The 23,849-nt window shown below is 45.5% G+C and overlaps 1 long non-coding RNA gene across 1 annotated transcript; it reads right to left on the bottom strand.

The window, feature by feature from the left end:
- Positions 1–5,880: 5,880 nt before the first annotated feature.
- On the bottom strand, positions 5,881–8,215 carry LOC125551364. The gene is made up of 2 exons (XR_007302473.1): positions 7,672–8,215; positions 5,881–7,248 (listed from the first exon to the last, which is right to left on the bottom strand). It is a non-coding gene; the product is annotated as an uncharacterized LOC125551364 (long non-coding RNA).
- Positions 8,216–23,849: the final 15,634 nt, after the last annotated feature.

Consider the following 23,849-nt stretch of genomic DNA (forward strand, 5'->3'; position numbering starts at 1 on the left):
GGAATCGGAAGCTGGCCCAAAATCAAGGCTGATGAAGCACCAATGGAAACCTCAAGGGGCCAACCCCTTCAGCAACCCTGTGTGTGCACTTATTAGGCCCTACCTCGACGATGCTCAGAAGCGTGTTCAGGGCAGGCCCGGGGGCTTCTGCCGGTGCAACAGACCCTGGGTCTGTCGCCCAGACTATGCACAGGCACGAGAACAAGATTGAAGCACCAACACAAGTCAGAGATTGAAGGACTAAGAGATTCAAAGAACTAACATACGGGTCAGAGGGACCAAGATCGAGCCAGAGGAGCAAGATATCGGCAAGAGAAGGGCCTCCCTTGCCCGGAAGGTGATCCTGACAAGGGGCGAAGCCACTACCAGAAGCAGGCAAACAAGGCCCGCAGCAAGGTCTGCTGGGGGCTCACAGAGGCAGAACCACCCCACCAACCACTTAAGCGCGACCCACGTCGTCAATCAGTGTAGTGTCAAGCCGCAAGATGATTAAGTGGCAGCCATTCGCCACATGGCAGCCATTTCCTACAGAAGAAACCCACAAGTGACACCCGTCCTGCGACATGTCAAGAGAACAGGCGCGGAGCTAGCAAGGTAGCCCGGCAAGCCTTGCTGGGCAGCCAGTGATGTGACACTAAGCAGTGCATTTAATGGACCATGTCAGCCCATAGAGTTAAGTATGATAGCAATGTTTGCTATCATATCAGTGGATAATGACTACTTTGCCATTGTGGTGACCCCTTAATCTATAAAAGGAGGCCCATGGCACCCGTAGGAGGGGTTAGAAGGTTAGAAGTAGACAAACCCATATGCGCGTAGTCACAACTACCCATAGGCAACCCCTGCCGGGAAAGTGTACTACGCCTCACCTCCTCCATTCCACCATCAATCCACCAAAGCAGGAGTAGGGTTTTACGCCTCATGGCGTCCTGAACCTGGGTAAATTTCTTGTGTGCTCTCTGATGTGCTGCCGTGCGCTGGTCTGCTCTTTGTGCGACACGATGTCCCCCTGCCGAACCAGCAAGGGGCCTCCCGGTCCCATAGGTGGCCGTGGATATCCCGAGACACATACCCAAGGGAATATCATAATAAATATTTTTAGTAGGTGTAGTTGGTTGAGGAGAAACTCTTTGTGCTTCCGGTTGAGGTGAAGATACCCCGAACAAACCTCTCAAAGGATTGTTTTCCATAGTAACAAGTGACGGTAAATTTTGGTGTGTAATATAAATATTTCGTTACCGAATTCCACTCACCAAAGGCGCTTCAATCCCCTACAAGGTTGCTAGAAAAGAGTCTTGATGACCCACAAGTATAGTGGATCAATCGTAGTCCTTTCGATAAGTCAGAGTGTCGAACCCAATGAGGAGCAGAAGGAAATGAGAAGCTGTTTTTCAGCAAGGTGTTGTCTGCAAGCACTGAAATTATCGATAACAGATAGTTTGATATCAAAGTAGGCCAATACTTTTTGTAGAAAAGGAAAGGCCGGAAAGTTAGGCCAATCCTTTTTGTAGAAAAGGAAAGGCTAGAAAGTTCCCTTATAATAAGCAAAGCGTTCTTGAGGACACACGAGAATTTCATCTAGTCACTTTCATCATGTTTGTTTGATTCGTGTTGGTTACTTTCATAATTTTATATGTGGGTGGACGGTGCTTGGGTGCTGTTCTTACTTGAACAAGCCTCCGACTTATGATTATACCCTCTCGTAAGAATCCACAACTACGAAAGAATAAATAAGATAAATCTAACAATAGCATGAAATATATGGATCCAAATCATCCCCATACGGAATAGCGCATAAACTAGGGCTTAAGATTCTGTCACTCTAGCAACCCATCATCTAATAATGACTCCACAATGCCTTCCCTTGGGCCCAAAGATGGTGGAGTCATGCTGTCGATGTTCACATGACACCACTAAAGGAAGCAACAACATATATATCATCAAAATATCAAACAAATACCAAATTTCACATGATTACTTATGACAAGACTTCTCCCATGTCCTCAAGAACAAAAGTAAATAATCACAAATCATATTCATGCTCAGGATAGAGGGGTAAATAGCATCAAGGATCTGAACATATAATCTTCCACCAAATAAACCAACTAGTATCAACTACAAGATGTAATCAACACTACTAGCAATCCATAGTCACCAATCTGAGGTTTTGAGACAAAGATTGAATACAAGAGATGAACTAGGGTTTGAGATGAGATGGTGCTGGTGAAGATCTTTTTGAAGATTGGTCCTCACACGATGAGGCGATCGTTGGTGATGACGATGGCTTCGATTTCCCCCTCCTTAAGGGAAGTTTCCCCAGTGGAATCTCTCCGCTAGAGAGCAAAAGTGTTCCTGCCCAGGTTCCGCTTTGGGATGGCGGCGCTTCATCCCGAAACCTTCCTTTTGATTTTTCTAGGTCAAATGGCACCATATAGGAGAATATGGGCCCAGAGGCCTGCCAGTGGTGCCACAAGCTTGAGGGGCATGCCCCCAGGCTTGTGGCTGCCTGGTGGATCCCCCTCTGGTATTCCTTCTCACCAATAATTTTAGTATATTCCAAAATAATTGTCCGTCAATTTTCAGCTCATTTGGAGTTGTTCATAAAAAATTCCTTCGATGTAAGCCCTTTCTGTTCCAGAATTCTAGCTGCCGGCAATCTCCCTCTTCATGTGAAACTTGCAAAATAAGAGAGAAAAGGCATAAGAATTTGTATTGTAAAGTGAAATAACAGTACATAATGCAATACACATCAACATAAAAACATGATGCAAAATGGACGTGTAAGTCACCTTTGCGGAGTAGGGTCGAGCAAATAGGTAGGTTTAACCAAGATTCATAATGGCATATGCCAGGTCAAGAGGGATGTTAATAGCTAAACTCGATGAGTTGGAAGCCCCCAAGTGACCCATGATCAAAGAATAAAGACTCATGGACAATATATGAGACAAAACGACAAAGGCCCCGAGCTTCGGGGATGCCGTGCTCACACCCTGTATCCAACACCAACATATAAAAGCAAGACCAAGCCAGAAGAACAACTCTTTGTGAGATCAAGGAGCAGATCAAGAAGACCAAGTTAAATATACAAGACAACAAGGTATCACCTTGGGAAAGTCTCCCTTGCCGGGCAGGAGCGCCTGGTCGGGTCGAGGCAGATCCAAGGGCAAGTCCAAGACTTCCCCGCAAGCTTGCCGGGACCGCTAAAAAGGCAGAGAACCCCGCCAAGGCACCACCGCTCCACCTCACGGTAACACAAATCACTTGTCCATGCGGTGTTGAGTCCCCAGATGATTAAGTGGCTTCCAGTAAGCACGTGGCAGCCCATTGGAAGACAGATTACCCTCGTGTGACACCCGTCCAGAGGCGTGTCAAGCAGATAAGCACAAGATGACTAAGAGACACGGCAGGCTTTCCGGGCTTCATCTCCACATGACACCTAGAAGTGCATCTAATGCACTTTGTCCTAACTGCTAGAGTTAGGTATGATAGCACTGTTACCTATCTAATCTTTAGATAAAGGTTGTTTTGCCACTTTGGTTACCCCTTGAGCTATAAAAGGAGGCCCAAAGCAACCTAGAGAGGGATTCAGACCCCTCACACTTGTACGGGTGTAGTTGCTCCTCCCCCGAGGTAACCCTGTCGGGCTTGAGCGTTGCTTGCCGTTGTGTTCCTCCACTTAATCCACCAAAAGTAGGATTAGGGTTTATGCCTCATGGCGTCCCGAACCTGTGTAAAAATAACCCGTGTCGTCGCCGTCGCGCTGTCTCATGGCCTCCGCTCTTTGTGCAACATGACCTTCCCCCTTGCCAAACCACAAGGGGCCCGTGGCCCCATAGGTGATCGTTTCCACCCACGACATATTTGGCGCGCCAGGTAGGGGGCTGATTGCTTGTGCGAACCCAAGGTTGTGAACAACGCATCAATCTTCATCTTCGTCTTCTTCATCATCACTTTCTTCATCCATGGCGCCCAAGAAGAAATTTGGTGGAACATCACTTCCTTCCACTTCGAAGGCCCCCCCTCACACACACCTGCGGATGTCGTCGGCGCCACAGTGGCGTTGGGTGAGGTGGGTGCTTTTGGTGGCACGACCAGCGTAGGTGGCGCCGTCGTCGTGTTCCCCATGGTTGAAGCTGGGACAGGAAAAGCCGGAGGCGGGCCCCATCAGCAACATCCAGACGAGCTTGACCCGAAAGCTGCGGGGGGAAGGGATAACCAGTCTCCACCTCCCCGCCGCACCGGCGAGCGTAGCCATCGCAGTGGTACCCGCTCTAGTGGAAGCCACGATCCTCCATTTCCGCCTGCCGCGTGTGCGGCCACCGGACACACTCATGGCCCGGTGCAGGATAGGCGAGGAGAGTCACTGGACAAGGCTGCTGGCTCCCAAATGTGGCCTCCTTGTCACCAAACCGCCCTGGCAACCGACCCACGATGACAAGAATGCGGCGACGCTCCTGTTGGAACCACCAGGAGTCAAGTGACATCACGGTCTGCCTCGTCAGCTATGCCGAGCACGGCTACGGAAGCCATGGCACGAGCCCAACTCCTGCTGAGGTTCCCATTGGCAGTTGATTATATGGATGAGTGGAGGGCCAGCATCCATAGTTTGATCGGCTGGGCTGAAGCTGGAAAATCACAATAGGCAGAGGCGTCGTGACCTCTGCGAACCACCACCGCAGCCCGGGCTGATGGCCGTGTCGAGGGAGCCATGTTGTAACACCCACGATGCGTCTATATCTCCCACGCGTCGAAGCACGACTTAGAGGTATAACCGCATTGTAGGCATGTCGCAAGAGGGGTAATCTTTACACATCCCATATACTGAATAAGAAAGAGGTACAGAGTTGGCTTACAATCGCCACTTCACACAATACATAAATATAGCATTACATCATCCAGATACAATCAAGGTCCGACTATGAAACCAAAATAAAGACAACCCCAAATGCATAAGATCCCCGATCGCCCCAACTGGGCTCCACCACTGATCGTCTGGAAAGGGAACGTAGTAACGTCCTGAGTCCTCGTCAAACTCCCACTTGAGTTCAGTCGCATCCCCTGGAATGGTATCATCGGCACCTGCATCTAGTTTTGAAAGTAACTAGTAAGATGCCCGTGCGTTGCATGGTACACCAGGATGCATTGATACAGGAGTAGTTTATTTGACAAAATATATGGAGGGTCCTCTCAACTATTAAAAATATCCATATCTTCAGTTATGTTGCTGAGCTCATAAGTATCAAGGGTATAGTGAATACAAATGAAAATAAGCAAGCACATTCAAGTGTTTTATCTGTATGCAAAATTCATGAAATGTAGCACACAGCTAGAACAGTCCAACATGTTTGTTTCCGAAACATTGAGAGTTCATTGAATTTTATTGCAATTATTTGAGCTCAGGAGCCAAATTCATATCTCATCTTTCTTCTTCTATTTCCGCAGTGATCGGGTAAATGATTAGGAGGTACATAGATTTAAAGTCTAATGGGTAAGGACACTATTGTTGCTCTAGCCCCTTCCCTTCCCTATCTGGATCCTACTCCACGGCTGTAAGAAAACACAACTTTTCCTTAAAAAGACTTTGCGCGATTTTCTCCAGTAAAAGCTTCACCTCTGTCATGTTTGCTCTGTAGTTGCACTTCAACATCTCCTAACTCATACTCTTTGTATTGTCAAGAAAAAACTCCACGCTTCGTCAACTCCTCCAGATACTTAAAATTGTGCATCAAGCCTGTAACCTTTGCATGAATAATTACAACATATACAAAAATATAACATTTGTAATGATTGCCATATGTTGCATCTCTTTCCACACTGGCTTTTCTCTCGACCTTGTGTTGCCTCCCCTGTGCACATGGTGTCCCATCTCACAATCGTAGATACATGTTGTGAATTAGTAACAATTCTTGTTTCACATATCAGATGGATATTACAAAGTTGCAACTTATTTCTACATTTCACTGTCAATTAGCACATCCAGGCACAAATCTTCTACAAGTGGATGCTCACTGTAAATTAACAACATACTTGAGTTGCGGTTTGAACTTCTAACTGCAATTGCAAGCTAAAAATTGAATTGTATAGCAAACAGACATTTTCTCGGCATACATCACATTTTCATGTATCCGTACAAATTCTGACTCAAGTTGTAGCTTGAACATTATCTTTGCAGGGCTCAGGCGGCTCCTGACCATCCACAGCTTGAATGACTAATTCACAAGGAGGAACACTGAAAGTACTTGTACTGATCTACACATATGTTTACAAGATTATAAGGCGTATATTATCTCTGCTACTGTCGATGTCGACATCAAGGTATGTGTTAGCAAAAAAGATCCTTTAGATGAAGATCATGGCACCCTATAGATAGGTGAACATATAGTCCAAAATCGAGTACTGAACACCCAGTATTTTCTGCAATTTGAGCTCAGTATTTAGATGTTTGGCTGGAACTACAACTTCTGGAATTGCTAAGCTGAACGACTAACAACATATGTGAATTGTCATTGTGAAATGCAATTTATTGAGCTTAGATATACAAACAAATGCTCAACGTACAGAAGGCAATGCTTCTTGCAGGCAACCTTTGCTGTATATATATCATTAGATTGCTGCTTAATAGAACAAACTTTCAGCCTCTTCTTACATTACATAAAGCAAGATTTGGCTGTAACGCCATGAAAACCAGTCACCTACTACCTAGTACTTAAGCCAAGAACTCTGTGCTTAGTAAGATCAGGATCATCTGGCATTTTCTTTTGCATATTTCAGTTATCCTAAAAACAATCACATGCTGATTCTTATGCTTATTATAATTACCTTCCTTAGTGAGAAACATTTATTGAAATGCAATATTGCTTATAAGATGAAGCATAATCGCTTTTTTTAAATGCAATAGTATTTTCTCGCAAGTTAAACTATCCTGCAAAACAGACACCAAATCACTTCAGTATAAACACAAAAATGAACTGAAAGCAATGATCACCTCACATTCAGCGATTGTCGTGGTCACTCAGGTTGATGCCAGAGGAGAGGCACTGAAGGAATGCACGCGAGCAGGCGCATCAGACTCCTTACATTGGCTTTGCAATCGCAAGACATGCGAGCGTTGGAGCCGATAACTACAAAATTTGAAAGACAAGACGATTGTGCTGATGCCAGATCTCCGAAATTACCAGGACGACGAGCATTCTCCAATACATATTATCATATCCATCCTTGATAGAACTGCTCCTTTCCTTGGAACAGCTGTGGAAGACAAAAAATAATATATTATGCTACCTTTCTTCCAAGGATTCAACATTGCTCATTGTGTGCCAGTATATTAGGCACACCAAACTTATATGAGAAGATAGATGGCAGCAATGAATCGAAAAAACATATATACTATAGCTTGAGCACACATTTATAAATGGTTCCAGGACAAACAAGAATGGTAGACGTGTTTGACTGAACACTTTGCTACATATGCACAGCGACCTGAATTTGTGTACAACACCACCACGAATCTACAAATAGGCCATGGAATCATTTGTCAACCATAGTATGCCCTTCTTTTAGTTGTTTGCTTAGAACATATATGTGAAAAACAATATTGGCTCTGAAGATCTCACCTCATCTATCTTCTGACCTAAAAGGGCAGCTTAACAAAAAACAAGCAAAGAGATTCACCTCCAGATTGGCGTGACGAGCATGTGGCTCTTGAGGTGAAGTGCAAGCAGCTTGAGTCCCATCTGCCTACCCGTTTGATTTATATTGAACTGCAACTCTACAAGACTGGCTTCTAGAGAGTTCGACCTGGGCGCACGAATTGAACTCTGGGTAACAAAAAAAATTGAATTTTGGAGGCGGCACGGGTGGGAGGGATGAGGATTGGGAAGGAGAGGCAGTAGCCAAGCATAGCACCTCCACATGGGGCGCTTCAGTGACAGTGGGGAAGGAGGGGGAGGAGTATGCGGAAGCGCCGCCGCTTCAGTGATAGCCGGTGGCGGTCAGCGGCAGGAGACGGGGAAGGGGGTGGAGGAGATGGCGAGGAGGAGGGGGTGTGGAGATGTTGGGCGCTGGGACTAATGCGCATAGGAGGGGGCAGGAGATGCGTCGCCGGCATGCTTGCCGAGGTCGGCATCGGAGAAGATGGGGATCGATTCCAGCGCTGTCGGCGGCATGCCTTTCGTGAGATGATTGGGTAAGGTGGGCGTGGGGAAGAGATGGGGGCCATGGGGCTGAACGGGAAAGGCAGGGGGTTATCTGCAATTATGTGACGGAAGTGGCGGGCGTCTGTTTGCAAAATTGACCAGATTTCACAGTGTCCGTTAGATCAGATCGAGCTGACGGTTGTGAATGCACGATGGCAGACACACCATCACCACCAACTCAGATTTTTATAATATAATAGTAGAGATCTGTGAGTCACGGGGACTCAGCAATCTCACACCCTCGCGATCAAGACTATTTAAGCTTATGGATAGGGAAAAGGTATGAAGTGGAGCTGCAGCAAGCACTAGCATATATGGTGGCTAACTTACGCAAATGAGAGCGAAAAGAGAAGGCAAAGCACGGTCGAGAAGCTACAAAGATCAAGAAGTGATCCTAGAACTACTTACATTCAAGCATAACACGAGACTGTGTTCTCTTCCCGGACTCCGCCGAAAAGAGACAATTACGGCTACACACGCGGTTGATCCATTTTAATTAAGTTAAGTTTCAGGTTCTCTACAACCAGACATTAACAAATTTCCATCTGTCCATAACTGCGGGCACGGCTTTCGAAAGTTCAAATTCCTGCAGGGGTTTCCCAACTTAGCCCATCATAAGCTCTCACGGTCAACGAAGGATATTTCTTCTCCCAGGACGGCCCGATCAGACTCGGAATCCCGGTTACAAGACATCTCGACAATGATAAAACAAGACAAGCAAAGCCACCCGAATGTGCCGACAAATCTCGATAGGAGCTGCACATATCTCGTTCTCAGGGCACACCGGATGGGCAAGACGTCGGGTTGGCATAGACCCTGGTTGCCCAGGGGGCGCCGGACATCGCCCCGTTTGGACCAACACTTAGAGAAGCACTGGCCCTGGGGGGGGGGGTTAAAATAAAGATGACCCTTGAGTCCGTGAAACCCAAGGGAAAAAGGCTAGGTAGCAAATGATAAAACCAAGGTTCGGCCTTGCTGGAGAAGTTTTATTCAAGGCGAACTGTCAAGGGGTTCCCATTATAACCCAACCGCGTAAGGAACGCAAAATCAAGGAACATAACATCGGTATGACGGAAACTAGGGCGACAAGAGTGGAACAAAACACCAGGCATAAGGCCGAGCCTTCCACCCTTTACCAAGTATATAGGTGCATTAACGTAAACAAGATATAATAATGATATCCCAATAATAAACATGTTCCAACAAGGAACAAACTCCAATCTTCACCTGCAACTAGCAATGCTATAAGAAGGGCTGAGCAAAGCGGTAACATAGCCAAACAACAGTTTGCTAGGACAAGGTGGGTTAGAGGTTTGACATGGCAATGTGGGAGGCATGATAAAGCATGTGGTAGGTGTCGCGGTATAGGCATAGCAAAAGAGCGAGCAACTAGCAAGCAAAGATAGAAGTGATTTCGAGGGTATGGTAACCTTGCCTGCAAAGTTCTCCGAGTTGACGTAAGCTTGATCCTCGTAAGTGTACTCAACGGGTTCCTCGATCATGTACTCGTCTCCCGGCTCTACCCAAGGCAAGAACACAAGCAAGGGTAACACAATCAACCACGGTGCAATGTCGCAAGCAACATGATGCAAAACATGGCATGATATGCAGGATGTAATATGCAATGCATATGCGTGCTCCAGAAAGAAAAGATTGAACCAGGCCTCAACTTGGCAAACCAAGAGCGCCGCTGGAAAGGTGAGTTGATTTCGGTCGAAATCGATATAAAGATCACCGGAATCGGATGCACGGTTTGCAAATGGCAAGCAAAACAATAATGGCACTATTCTGCGATTAACAACACGATGCCATCTAGAATGCAACAAGAAACTAAGCTACTGCACTCCAACATAGCAACAAAGCACATGGCAGTGATCCACTCAAGATGCTTGACAAAATATGAACACTGAGCTACGGCTGTAGGATCGAAAGTATGTCTAGAGGGGGGTGATTAGACTACTTGACCAAATAAAAACTTAACATTTTCCCAATTTTAGTTCTTGGCAGATTTTAGCTATTGTAGGACAAGTCAAGCAATCATCACACAATTCAAGCAAGCATGCAAAGAGTATATTGGCAGCGGAAAGTAAAGCATGCAACTTGCAAGAATGTAAAGGAAAGGGTTTGGAGAATTCAAACGCAATTGGAGACACGGATGTTTTTCCCGTGGTTCGGATAGGTGGTGCTATCCTACATCCACGTTGATGGAGACTTCAACCCACGAAGGGTAATGGTTGCGCGAGTCCACGTCGGGCTCCACCCACGAAGGGTAACGGTTGCGCGAGTCCACGGAGGGCTCCACCCACGAAGGGTCCACGAAGAAGCAACCACCCACAAAGGGTCCACGAAGAAGCAACATTGTCTATCCCACCATGGCCATCGCCCACGAAGGACTTGCCTCACTAGCGGTAGATCTTCACGAAGTAGGCGATCTCCTTGCCCTTACAAACTCCTTGGTTCAACTCCACAATCTTGTCGGAGGCTCCCAAGTAACACCTAGCCAATCTAGGAGACACCACTCTCCAAGAAGTAACAAATGGTGTGTAGGTAATGAACTCCTTGCTCTTGTGCTTCAAATGATAGTCTCCCCAACACTCAACTCTCTCTTATAGGATTTGGATTTTGTGGAAAGAATATTTGAGTGGAAAGCAACTTGGGGAAGGCTAGAGATCAAGATTCATATGGTAGGAATGGAATTTCTTGGTCTCAACACATGAGTAGGTGATTCTCTCTCAGAACATATGAGTTGGAATTGTGTATGTGTTCTGATGGCTCTCTCCACGAATGAAGAGGAGGTGGAGGGGTATATATAGCCTCCACACAAAATCCAACCGTTACACACAGTTTTCCAATCTCGGTGGGACCGAATCAACAAACTCGGTCGGACCGAAAAGGTAAACCTAGTGACTGTTAGAGATTTTCGGTGGGACTGACATGCAACTCGGTAGGACCGATATGGTTAGGGTTTGGGCATAACGTAATCTCGGTGAGACCGATTACACAAACTCGGTGAGACCGATTTTGGTAATTAGCTAACCAGAGAGTTGGTCAGGCAAACTCGGTGGGACCGATTTGCTCTTTCGGTGAGACCGAAAAGTTACAAAAAGGAAACACTGAATTTACATTGCAATCTCGGTGGGACCGATTCGCTCTTTCGGTGAGACCGAAAAGTTACGAAAGGGAAACAGAGAGTTTGCAATCCCATCTCGGTGAGACCGAGATCCCTATCGGTAGAACCGATTTGCTAGGGTTTGGCAGTGGCTTATGACAAGTGAAACTCGGTGGCGCTGGATAGAAAGAATCGGTATGACCGAGTTTGGCTTAGGGTTTAGGTCATATGTGGATATGGGAAAGTAGTTGAGGGTTTTGGAGCATATCACTAAGCACATGAAGCAAGAGGCTCATTAAGCAACACCTCATCCCTCCTTGATAGTACTGGCTTTTCCTAAAGACTCAATGTGATCTTGGATCACTAAAATATAAAATGAAGAGTCTTGAGCTTTTGATCTTGAGCCAATCCTTTGTCCTTAGCATTTTGAGGGTTCCACTTTCATATCCATGCCATGCCAATCATTGAGCTTTCCTGAAATAATCATCTTGGAATAGCATTAGCTCAATGAGCGATATGTTGTTATGAATTACCAAAACCACCTAGGGATAGTTGCACTTTCAATCTCCCCCTTTTTGGTAATTGATGACAACATATAGATCAAAGCTTCGACAAATGATAATAAGCATGAAATATATCGTCGTTTTGAGAAGTATGTGACAAGTAAGAGCTCCCCCTAAATTTGTGCATATTTAAAATTTGCTTTGGACTGCAAATGCACAAGGAGTTAGAGTCATGGGTTACTCTTCCATGTCACATACATCTTGGTGGAGCGCTTAAAATGATAAGAATGAAATACATGCACTCATCACCAAGAATAGTGAATGATCACATAAGATAGATAAGATAATAGCATTAAGCAAACATTAAGTGTAGCTTATGATCAAACACATGATCATCAATGTCTCACAGATAATGACGTAGTATCTCAAGCACTCAAAAGCAAACAAAGTTCGAAAAACCACCAAATAAAGCAAGAAAGAAAAAGCAACACACTCTCTCTCGAAGCCTATGATCTATACATTTTTCTCCCCCTTTGGCAACAAGTTACCAAAAAGTTCCTAGAAAATGCATAGTGCTAAGTCGACACTCAGGCTTGATCTTCAGGTGGTGGTGGAGTCTGGAGCACTCCAAGGACGAAGCCTTCTGTAGACGTGGTCGGAGTCGAGGCTGAAGTGGACGCTGGAGCTGGTGGAACTGAGGCTGTAGCTGGTGCAGAAGTGGTGGCTCGGGTGTCAGCAACTGGCACTGCATGAGATCTCTGAGCTCTTGGCACTCTGGCAAATGCATCAGTTGTAGTCTTGCCTCTCCTCTCCTGCATGTCATCCTGAAGTTGTTCCACTGCAGACTGAATCTCTGTTACTTTGACATCCAAGTCATAGAACTTTTGTTCCATGATTCTCTCTAAGCTCTACTGATTCCGAGTGAGGGTGGCCAGTCCTTGCTCAATCCTCAGTGTGGATGCAATCAAGTAGCCAAGCTGCTCTTGTTTGGTTTTCAAGAAATACTCAGATGCCTCCTCTTGAGTTGGCATCTTGGCAGCTTTCTCCTTCCTTGCCTTCTCCTTCTTGGCTTGTGCTTGAACGGACGATGGTTCATTCTCATGCATGACAACCTGATTATCTTCAAAATCTGGATGAATGGGCAAGTGTTCCTTGTCCAACAAGTATATGCCCGTGCCCATCTTGGAGTTGATTAATTCCTGAATTTGTGGGGCATATCCACAGCTCCTCTTCTGATCTGCTGCAGTCCTCTTGATAGTTTCTACTATGAGGCTCATGACCTTGAATTTCTGAGGCACATCAAATACATGAAGTAAATTGATTGCATGGCCTCTGATCATCTTGTGATCACCTGACTTGGGCAACAAGGTGTGCCTCAAAATCCAATTGATTGTAGGCAGACCTGACAGAAGATAATGCATTGAGCCAAACTTGAAAGTATCAAGTGCTTCATTTGGGATCTCCTTGTACATGTTTGACATTGAGTTATGGTCCATCTTCTTCTTGGCATAGATATCCAAGTCATCCTCATGCTCCTCTGGGGCATTGATGAGCTGTGCCCACTCAGCAATAGTAGATTGGTACCTCGTACCTTCAGACATCCATGTGATCTTTCCATCTGGGTAGAAATGTGCTGTGGAGTAGAACTGCATGATAAGCTCCTCGTTCCACTTTGTGAGCTTCTGCCCAACAAAGTCTGCTACTCCACAAGCATTGAAGCTGTCTTGCACTCCAGGATAGTGCTCTTCATTGTCCTTGATGTAGGTACAGTCGACCCATCTCATGTCACAAACAATTGGCTTCTTGTCCAACAAAACTGTCTCATAGAAGTCCTGCTGTTCCTTGGTGTGAAACCTATAATCCACAGCAGTTCTTCTCCTTGAAGCATACGGGTCTGCTTCTCTCCACTTCCTCAGCCCTGAGTCTCTCCTGAGCTTCATATCCTCAGCCACAGGATGAGCATCATTGTGGTCTGGGATCTTGGGCTTGAGCTTTCTGAGTACTTGCTCTTCCTCATCTTCTTTAGCAGCTTCAGGCACTGGGGCCTTGTTCTTCTCAGCAGCTGGGATGCTTCTTGTATTTCTCTTTGGCTTTGGCTTTGGAGCTGGCTTGGCCTTGGAAGCAGCTGCCCCTGATCTTATGGCATCACCCATCAGTTTGGGTGCCTTAGGTGCTGGTGCAGCTACCTCTTCTTCTTCCTCTTCTTCCATGATGGAAGCCTTTCTAAGCACTCTAGCTACGGTCTTCTTGACCCTTTCCTTTCTTTTCTTGCCTTCAGCAGCAACTGGCTCTATGGGAGTGGGCTTCTCAGTTGAAGCTCTGGCCTTTGACATAGGCTGCCTGCCTGCTGGCCTTTTGATTTTCAATCCTGGCTTTGTGCCCTGTGTTGGCTCAACTCTCTTTGATGTGGCTTCCTCTTCCTCTGCCACATAATCTTCATCCTCAGAATCTGAAGTTCTCTTCTTCCTCTGTCCGGTGGCAGCTTTTGGCAAATTGTTTGGGGTACTTCTGCTGCCATCATCTGAAGAGCTGGAGGGACTAGTGCCCTCACTCATCTGCACTTGCTGCTCTGACAAGTTCTGGCTATCACTTTGGTCTGGCATGATGCAAACTCTGACTGCTGATCCTGTGAATAGTTTATAGATGAGGTAGAATAGATGAGCATCACAGAATGCAGAGATTTTTGCAAAAGAATGATCCAAAAACTTAGTTTTAGTTTCCCACTGAAATCATCTCGGATATACCGATTTTTAAACTCGGTGATACCGAAGCAGTTTTGGAACCTAAACTAGTGAACTCGGTCAGACCGAGTCACAGTTCGGTGGCACCGAGACTGCTAGGTTTCACAAAGTTCCAAAATCGGTCAGACCGATAAGTAATTCTCGGTCAGACCGAATCTCACTTGTGCAATGGCATAAGCCAAATCGGTGGGACCGAGTTTTTCAACTCGGTGGGTCCGAGATGGTTTCGGCGGAAACCTAAACCTAGAATTTTCGAATCAAACCTAATCTACGAGTTCATTGACTGGATAGAAGTTTATCAAACGTGGCAAGAATCATGATGATCACAATGTGCTAAGAATCGGATTGGGGAATAGCACAAAGATCGAGTCCATACCCTAGTTCGGCGGAGACTCGCTACGGCAGCAACGGCGGGGTTGAATTCCGTTGACGGCGATGGAGACCAGCGACTGGAGGTGGCTGGCGGCGAGGAGACGATCCGGAGACCAGGATGGCAGAGCAGGCTATCGCGCGGGCGAAGGGGTTCGAAGAAATTTCCAAATTTTTGCCCGTGACTATATATAGCCCGACCCTGTCGGTGTGACCGAGTGGAACAACTCGGTGGCACCGAGATGCAAAACTATATACAGTTGTTGCAACTCGGTGTGACTGAATGGTTCAAATTGGTTGCACCGAGATCGAAAACCTAGATCAACTTAATGATCTCGGTAGGACCGAAAGTAGGGTATCGGTCAGACCGAGAATCATAAAGAGGTTTTGGAAGTTTAAGTCTATGACGAATCGGGGACTCCGAGCGCTCCTCACACAGAGTGGTTCAAATCTGACTTGATCAAATTTTGTGATGTAGCATGAATAGAGTTTGAGACGAGAAAAACATAGATAGCTAGAGGAGGTTCTTAGGCATTCTTGTCCATCCACTTGGCAAAAGGAAATAAAACCAAACAATCAAAACAACAAGTGGATGTCCTCGAATGAGTAAAATATGCAACCAGCATGCTCACACAATAAGATGGCAAATGAAATATGTGACAAGGCATGCACAACCAATTCTAGCATCTATCAAGCAATTTGCGATGACAAGGTCATCTATATATGAGTATATTGACTTAGGAGTCAAGTGAGAACACTTGATCATAGGTCATACTCATCGTTTAAGCTCAAGTGGGGTTACCACTTTTACATAAAGCATTGTTGTGTTCACATCTTTAGAGTTGCTTTAGCTCAAGTCTTAGAGTAAAGCTCTCCCTAGATGTGATATCCCCCCTTAGAGGGATGAACTAACCTCGGGTTTTGTCGATGATGACTTCATGTAGATGTTGAAGATGTGGATGCTCAATGTTGATGTAGATCACTTGGAGCTATCCATTTGAGTGAATTGCACTTTCAATACCTACATGGGTTAGTCCCACAAGGAACAAACAAGGATATCCATAGACATAGAGTGATGCACACACGAGATGATGTCCATGAAAACTTTTAGGTTACCTTGTCCCTTGTCTTACCAACAAGAGGGTTTGTGACTCCTTGAACTAGTGCAAGATGTGGAAGTTGATTGCACTTGTTCTTGCCAAAATGATAAGAGTGAAGTATGTTGGCGGAGTCACCCTCGAGAACTCTTTAGTTCTTCTTCTTTTGGATCCACACCATCTTGATGGGAATCCTTGGAGCTGTAGTCATACTTGATGAAGTGGAACTTGAAGTAGTCTTGGGAATCCACTTGACTAAGGTCTTAGGAGCTTCTTCAAATGCATCAATTTCCTCTTGAAGCTTGTCCTTGCCTTTTTGCTTGTAGTCTTGTGGTGGAAGATCATCTTGAGCTTGTGTCCCCTTGAAAGAAGTATCATACTTCTCTTGTTGAGGAACAAACTTTGTCTTGGGGTATTGATCTTCTTCCCACTCAACTCCATTGGCATTGAACTTTCGTTCAAAACCAACACCTTGATTCTTCCGGTGCATTCCTTGCTTGCGCACAATTTCCTCGAATTGCTTACTCCCGGCAAGGCTTTTGTACACTCCTTTCTCTATAATTCCCTTCAATAAGCTATTTTCTTGCTCAAGTGTAACTTGGCTAAGAGAATCATTAGTGGAATCAAGAGAACTACTAGAAGCAACAATATTGGATTTAGCATGATCATTGTTACTGCTAGAGGAAGAATCTTTCTTGTTCTTGTTACTAGACTTGACTTGAGGCATGTAAGTGGATAAGAGTAAACGCTTGGCAATGTAAGAAGAACTTTTCTTGCGGAGATCATCATTGATTGCTTTTAAGAACTCATGCTCTTGCTCAAGATTGAGCTTTTCAAAGCGTAATTTCTCATGATCTCTTAAAAGTTCTGATGATCTTCGAAGATAGTTTCATGAGCTAACTTAAGAGTGTTTAATTCTTTAGTTAGAGCCTCAATCTTCTCCTTATCATTGTCATTCGTTTTATCTTGATTAGCATGATTAATTGACGTTTCATCATAGTATTCATCACTAGAGTTGTCAACAAGCAAATCATCACCTAACAAGTCATCTTCATCACTATTGAAATCAACATACTCGGGGTGTGTTACCTTAGGACCTTTGGCCATGAAGCATCTTCCAATTCCTTCATTTGGTGAGTCAAATATGTCGTAGGAGTTGGTTGACACAAGTGCTAGATCGGCAACACCTTCATCTTGAGTATCTTCGGAGTCGGAGTGATAACTTCTCTCGGAGTGGCTGTCAGAGTCGGAGCCGGATACCCATTCACCAACATGAGCTTGATGTCTTCATTTTGTGTAGCTCCTTGATGATTTTTCCTTCCTTTCCGAATCCTTGCTTCTCCGTGAGTATATTCGTTCATAACGATCATCTCTACTCCTTCTCTCTCTTGGTGGTGATTCTTTGCTTCTTCTTTTTGGAGAATCTTCTCTTCTCTTGTAGGGAGCCGTACACTCATTGGAATAGTGTCCGGCTCTTCCACAACTGTAGCAGTTTCGCTCTCGACTAGAAGATCTTTTGTCATTGTAGGACCTTGACTTGAAGCTTCTATCTTTGCTTCTACTCTTGTAGAACTTGTTGAAGTTCTTCACCATTAAGCTCAATTCTTCATTGAAGTTTTGTTTCTCACTTGATGATGTAGGGGCTTCACATGAGGCTTTGTAGGCACCACTTGATTTGTTGTGAAGTTCCTCTTTATCCTTAAGTGACATCTCATGAGCAACAATTCTTCCAATCACCTCCATTGGCTTGAGATCTTTGTAATTTGGCATCATTTGGATCAATGTACACACGGTATCATATTTTCCATCCAAGGCTCTTAGAATCTTCTTGATGTTGAATCTATCAGTCATCTCTTCACTTCCTAAGTCGGCAATCTCATTTGTGATGAGAGCAAGCCTAGAGTACATTTCAGCGACACCTTCACCATCCTTCATTTTGAACTTGTCAAGTTGACTTTGAAGCACATCCAACTTGGATTCCTTGACGGAGTCGGTACCTTCGTGCATATCAATCAAAGTGTCCCAAATTTCCTTTGCATTCTCAAGACGGCTGATTTTGTTGAATTCTTCGGGGCACAATCCGTTGAAGAGAATATCACAAGCTTTGAGCATTGTATTGCAACATCTTCAACTCATCCGCGGTAGCTTCACGGTTTGGTTCTTTCCCATCAAAGAAGCCACCTTGCAAACCAACACACACAATAGCCCAAACGGCGGGGTTATGTCCAAGAATATGCATTTTCATTTTATGCTTCCAACTAGCAAAATTAGTACCATCAAAGTAAGGACCTCTACGGTGATAATTTCCCTCGCTAGACGCCATACTCTCCTAGGTTGTGAAACCAAGACTATGACCACCAAAAGCTATGGAGATCAAAGCAAATGGAGACCAAAGCTCTGATACCACTTGTAGGATCGAAAGTATGTCTAGAGGGGGGTGATTAGACTACTTGACCAAATAAAAACTTAACCTTTTCCCAATTTTAGTTCTTGGCAGATTTTAGCTATTGTAGGACAAGTCAAGCAATCATCACACAATTCAAGCAAGCATGCAAAGAGTATATTGGCAGCGGAAAGTAAAGCATGCAACTTGCAAGAATGTAAAGGGAAGGGTTTGGAGAATTCAAACGCAATTGGAGACACGGATGTTTTTCCCGTGGTTCGGATAGGTGGTGCTATCCTACATCCACGTTGATGGAGACTTCAACCCACGAAGGGTAACGGTTGCGCGAGTCCACGGAGGGCTCCACCCACGAAGGGTAACAGTTGCACGAGTCCACGGAGGGCTCCACCCATGAAGGGTCCACGAAGAAGCAACCACCCACAAAGGGTCCACGAAGAAGCAACCTTGTCTATCCCACCATGGCCATCGCCCACGAAGGACTTGCCTCACTAGCGGTAGATCTTCACAAAGTAGGCGATCTCCTTGCCCTTACAAACTCCTTGGTTCAACTCCACAATCTTGTCGGAGGCTCCCAAGTAACACCTAGCCAATCTAGGAGACACCACTCTCCAAGAAGTAACAAATGGTGTGTAGGTAATGAACTCCTTGCTCTTGTGCTTCAAATGATAGTCTCCCCAACAGTCAACTCTCTCTCATAGGATTTGGATTTTGTGGAAAGAAGATTTGAGTGGAAAGCAACTTGGGGAAAGCTAGAGATCAAGATTCATATGGTAGGAATGGAATATCTTGGTCTCAACAGATGAGTAGGTGATTCTCTCTCAGAACATATGAGTTGGAATTGTGTATGTGTTCTGATGGCTCTCTCCATGAATGAAGAGGAGGTGGAGGGGTATATATAGCCTCCACACAAAATCCAACCGTTACACACAGTTTTCCAATCTCGGTGGGACCGAATCAACAAACTCGGTCGGACCGAAAAGGTAAACCTAGTGACTGTTAGAGATTTTCGGTGGGACTGACATGCAACTCGGTAGGACCGATATGGTTAGGGTTTGGGCATAACGTAATCTCGGTGAGACCGATTACACAAACTCGGTGAGACCGATTTTGGTAATTAGCTAACCAGAGAGTTGGTCAGGCAAACTCGGTGGGACCGATTTGCTCTTTCGGTGAGACCGAAAAGTTACAAAAAGGAAACACTGAATTTACATTGCAATCTCGGTGGGACCGATTCGCTCTTTCGGTGAGACCGAAAATTTACGAAAGGGAAACAGAGAGTTTGCAATCCCATCTCGGTGAGACCGAGATCCCTATCGGTAGAACCGATTTGCTAGGGTTTGGCAGTGGCTTATGACAAGTGAAACTCGGTGGCGCTGGATAGAAAGAATCGGTATGACCGAGTTTGGCTTAGGGTTTAGGTCATATGTGGATATGGGAAAGTAGTTGAGGGTTTTGGAGCATATCACTAAGCACATGAAGCAAGAGGCTCATTAAGCAACACCTCATCCCTCCTTGATAGTATTCGCTTTTCCTAAAGACTCAATGTGATCTTGGATCACTAAAATATAAAATGAAGAGTCTTGAGCTTTTGAGCTTGAGCCAATCCTTTGTCCTTAGCATTTTGAGGGTTCCACTTTCACACCCATGCCATGCCAATCATTGAGCTTTCCTGAAATAATCATCTTGGAATAGCATTAGCTCAATGAGCTATATGTTGTTATGAATTACCAAAACCACCTAGGGATAGTTGCACTTTCAACAGCTAAATCACACAAGAGCAGGTTCAAACAAGCATGGCAAAATTGCAAAAGATAACAGGTTCACAGACTTACTGAAAATAACATGCCAGAAATTAACATCAGGAAGCAATGTTTAGAGCAAGATAACAACATGCTACAGGAACATACCATGGAAAAGCAAGGCATGGCATGAAACTACTCAAAGCATATATCAAAAATCCCTTACTGACCATAAGCCAAAAGGGCACAGAAAACATGATGGCACCCATGTAAACATAGCAAGTTTCGTTAACAGATTCAGACTTAGCAGAAAACTAGACATGTCAAAAACAGAGTTACGTAGGCATGTTTGCAAGCTCGATTCACTCACCAAAAGGCATTGCATGACAAACTAATCCTACATCCAGCAAGAAGACATGATCAAGTAGATAACCATGGCAAGAACAATCTCATAGCATGCATGGATCAACTATAACAACCTTGGCAAAATTGAATAACATGTAAACAATCTGCCAGGAACATTTCATAGCAAAAGTATAGCAAGATTGAGTCATGCTAGGGTACTCTATAATTGCAAACAAATACATGGATGGATAGAACATAACAATATCTCAAAATCATCCTTACTGAACATGCTCAAAAGAGGCATGGATCACTCTGTAACAACATGAATACATGGCATAAAAATAACATCAGGGAAATGACTTAGAAGAATTCTAAGCCCCTGAAATCAACAACATCACGAGAGCTACTTTGCATGCTTGTGCTAGTCACCAAATTGATCACAAAAAATACATGACATACACCCCTGTAAAGATGGCATGGCATAGCCCAAAACACATGTAGGGCTCAAGTCCATAGGAGGCACACAACAATCATGGCAAAAATGACAAATGCCCATAATCTGTTAGGAAATAGAAACTAACATTTTATAGCACCCTTGCAACAACATTTTAGGCATCAAGATGGACTCAAACAAGCATGGTGCAATGGAATGAAATGAAGAGCACATCCAGACGCACAATCCGATATATGGCACGCCCAAAACGGAGCTACGGATGATGAGATATGATGCGATGAACATAGCTAAAAAAATATGCAGAAAAAGGACTTAGGCAAAATCGACCTAGGGTTTACTGTAGCTGGATCTGGATCTGGACAGCACGCGAACCGAGGTGGCACCGGAGCTCACTGGAGATGACGCCGGAGTCAAGGAAAAGGCTGGCCGGGGCGGTGAAGCTCGCCGGAGATCGGCGCGGTGGCCTGAGAGGGCACGGCCGCGGCCGGAGAAGGCGCGGGTGGCGGACAACAGTGAGGCGGCGGGGCGGCGGCGAGCGCTCGGCGGTGGGGCGAGGCGTGGGGAGGCACGGGGCATGGGCCCGGTCAGCGGCGGGCGGTGGCCGAGGCCACGTGGCAGCCTACGGTTGGCCGGGCGGTGGTGGGCGGACGCGTCCGGCGGACGCGGACATGTCCGGCGGCGCGGGAGGAGCGGGGCTAGTGTTTGGACCCGGGATTTTCGGAGGGGGGCATATATTTATATATAGGAGTTAGGAGAGTCCAAATGAGGTGCGGTTTTCGACCACGCGATCGTGATCGAACGGCCGAGAGGATGGAGGGGGTTTGGATGGGTTTTGGGCCACTTTGGTGGGGTGTTGGGCTGCAACACACACGAGGCCTTTACGGTTCCTCGGTTAATCGTTGGAGTACCAACGAACTCCAAATGGCACGAAACTTGACAGGCGATCTACCGGTAGTGTACCAAGGCCGCTTGGCAAGTCTCGGTCCAATCCGAGAACGTTTAACACCCGCACACGAAAAGAGGCAAAAGGGGACACCGGAGGACGTAGGAGTGCGGAATGCAAAACGGACAACGGGGAAAATGCTCGGATGCATGAGATGAACACGTATGCAAATGTTATGCACATGATGACATGATATGAGATGCATGACATGGACAAAAAGCAAAACGAAGAGAAAACCCAACCACGAGGGAATATCATAACTTAGTGCCGAAAATGGCAAGAGTTGGAATACAAATATGGCAAGTTACATGGGGCGTTACAACACTCCACCACTACGAAAGGATCTCGTCCCGAGATCTAGGACTGGAAAAACTCCGGATATTCGGAATGGAGTTGGTCCTCGCGTTCCCAGGTGGCCTCTCGGTCGGAATGGTGTGGCCACTTCACTTTCAGGAATTTGATAGACTTGTTGCGAGTCTTGCGCTCAGTTTCTTCAAGAATAGCAACGGGATGCTCATGATAAGACATGTCTTCTTGGAGATCAATCTCTTCGAAGTTGATGGTGCGGTTAGGAGTCTTGAAACACTTGCGAAGCTGAGACACGTGAAACACGTCATGCATATTTGCAAAGTTGGATGGAAGCTCAAGTTGATAGGCGAGATCGCCTCTTTTGCCAATGATCTTGAAAGGACCCACGTATCTAGGGGCAAGCTTCCCTTTGATACCAAAGCGACGAGTACCTTTCATTGGCGAGACGCGGAGGTAGACATGGTCTCCGATCTCGAAAGCCAAGTGACGATGTTTGCTATCATAGTAACTCTTCTGGCGCGATTGCGCGGCTTTGAGATTTTCACGAATGACTTTGCACATTTCTTCAGCCTCCGTGATCAAGTCATTTCCAAGAAGTTGGCGTTCACCAGTCTCTGACCAGTTAACAGGAGTACAACACTTTCTGCCATAGAGAATCTCGAATGGGGCCTTGCCCGAACTCGCTTGGAAGCTGTTGTTGTAGGAGAACTCGACATATGGAAGACAATCTTCCCACTTCATACCGAAGGAAATGACACATGCCCTGAGCATATCTTCAAGAATTTGATTGACTCGCTCGACTTGGCCACTAGTTTGAGGATGAAAGGCTGTGCTGAAGAGAATGTTGGTGCCCATGGCCTTCTGAAAGGAATCCCAAAACTTACAAGTGAAGATGCTTCCATGATCTGAAGATATCAAATGCGGAATGCCGCGCAAAGAGACAATCCTGGAGGTATATAGCTCTGCCAACTGAGCTGCTGTGATAGATTATTTGATAGGAAGAAAATGAGCCACTTTAGTGAGCTTGTCGATGACAACGAAGATAACATCATTGCCACGCTTGGACTTGGGAAATCCAGTCACGAAGTCCATCTCAATATGGTCAAACTTCCATTCTGGAATGGCAAGAGGTTGGAGGAGACCAGCTGGCCATTGGTGTTCTGCTTTCACTCTGCTGCATACATCACATTCATTCACGAACTGAGCAATCTCGCGCTTCATTCGAGTCCACCAATACGACTGCTTGAGGTCATGGTACATCTTTGTACTCCCAGGATGAATAGATAGGAGTGAATTGTGAGCCTCGTTCATAGTGACTTTACGAAGGTCACCCTTAGGAACAACAATGCGATCCTCGAAGAATAGAGTATCTTTGTCATCAAGGCGATATCACTTGTACTTGGGTTGGCTCTTGGCAATCCCAATCTTCACCTTTTTCACCATTGCATCAAGAAGTTGAGCCTCACGAATCTGATCTTCCAAACTAGGAGAGACTTGGAGGTTGGCAAGGAGTCCTTGAGGAACAACTTGGAGATTAAGTTTGCGGAAAGCTTCACAAAGATCCGGTTGGAAGGGCTTGAGAATCAAACTGTTGCAGTAAGCCTTCCTGCTCAAAGCATCAACAATGACATTGGCCTTTCC

The sequence above is a fragment of the Triticum urartu genome, chromosome 4, assembly GCF_003073215.2.
Source record: "Triticum urartu cultivar G1812 chromosome 4, Tu2.1, whole genome shotgun sequence".
Lineage (NCBI taxonomy): Eukaryota > Viridiplantae > Streptophyta > Magnoliopsida > Poales > Poaceae > Triticum > Triticum urartu.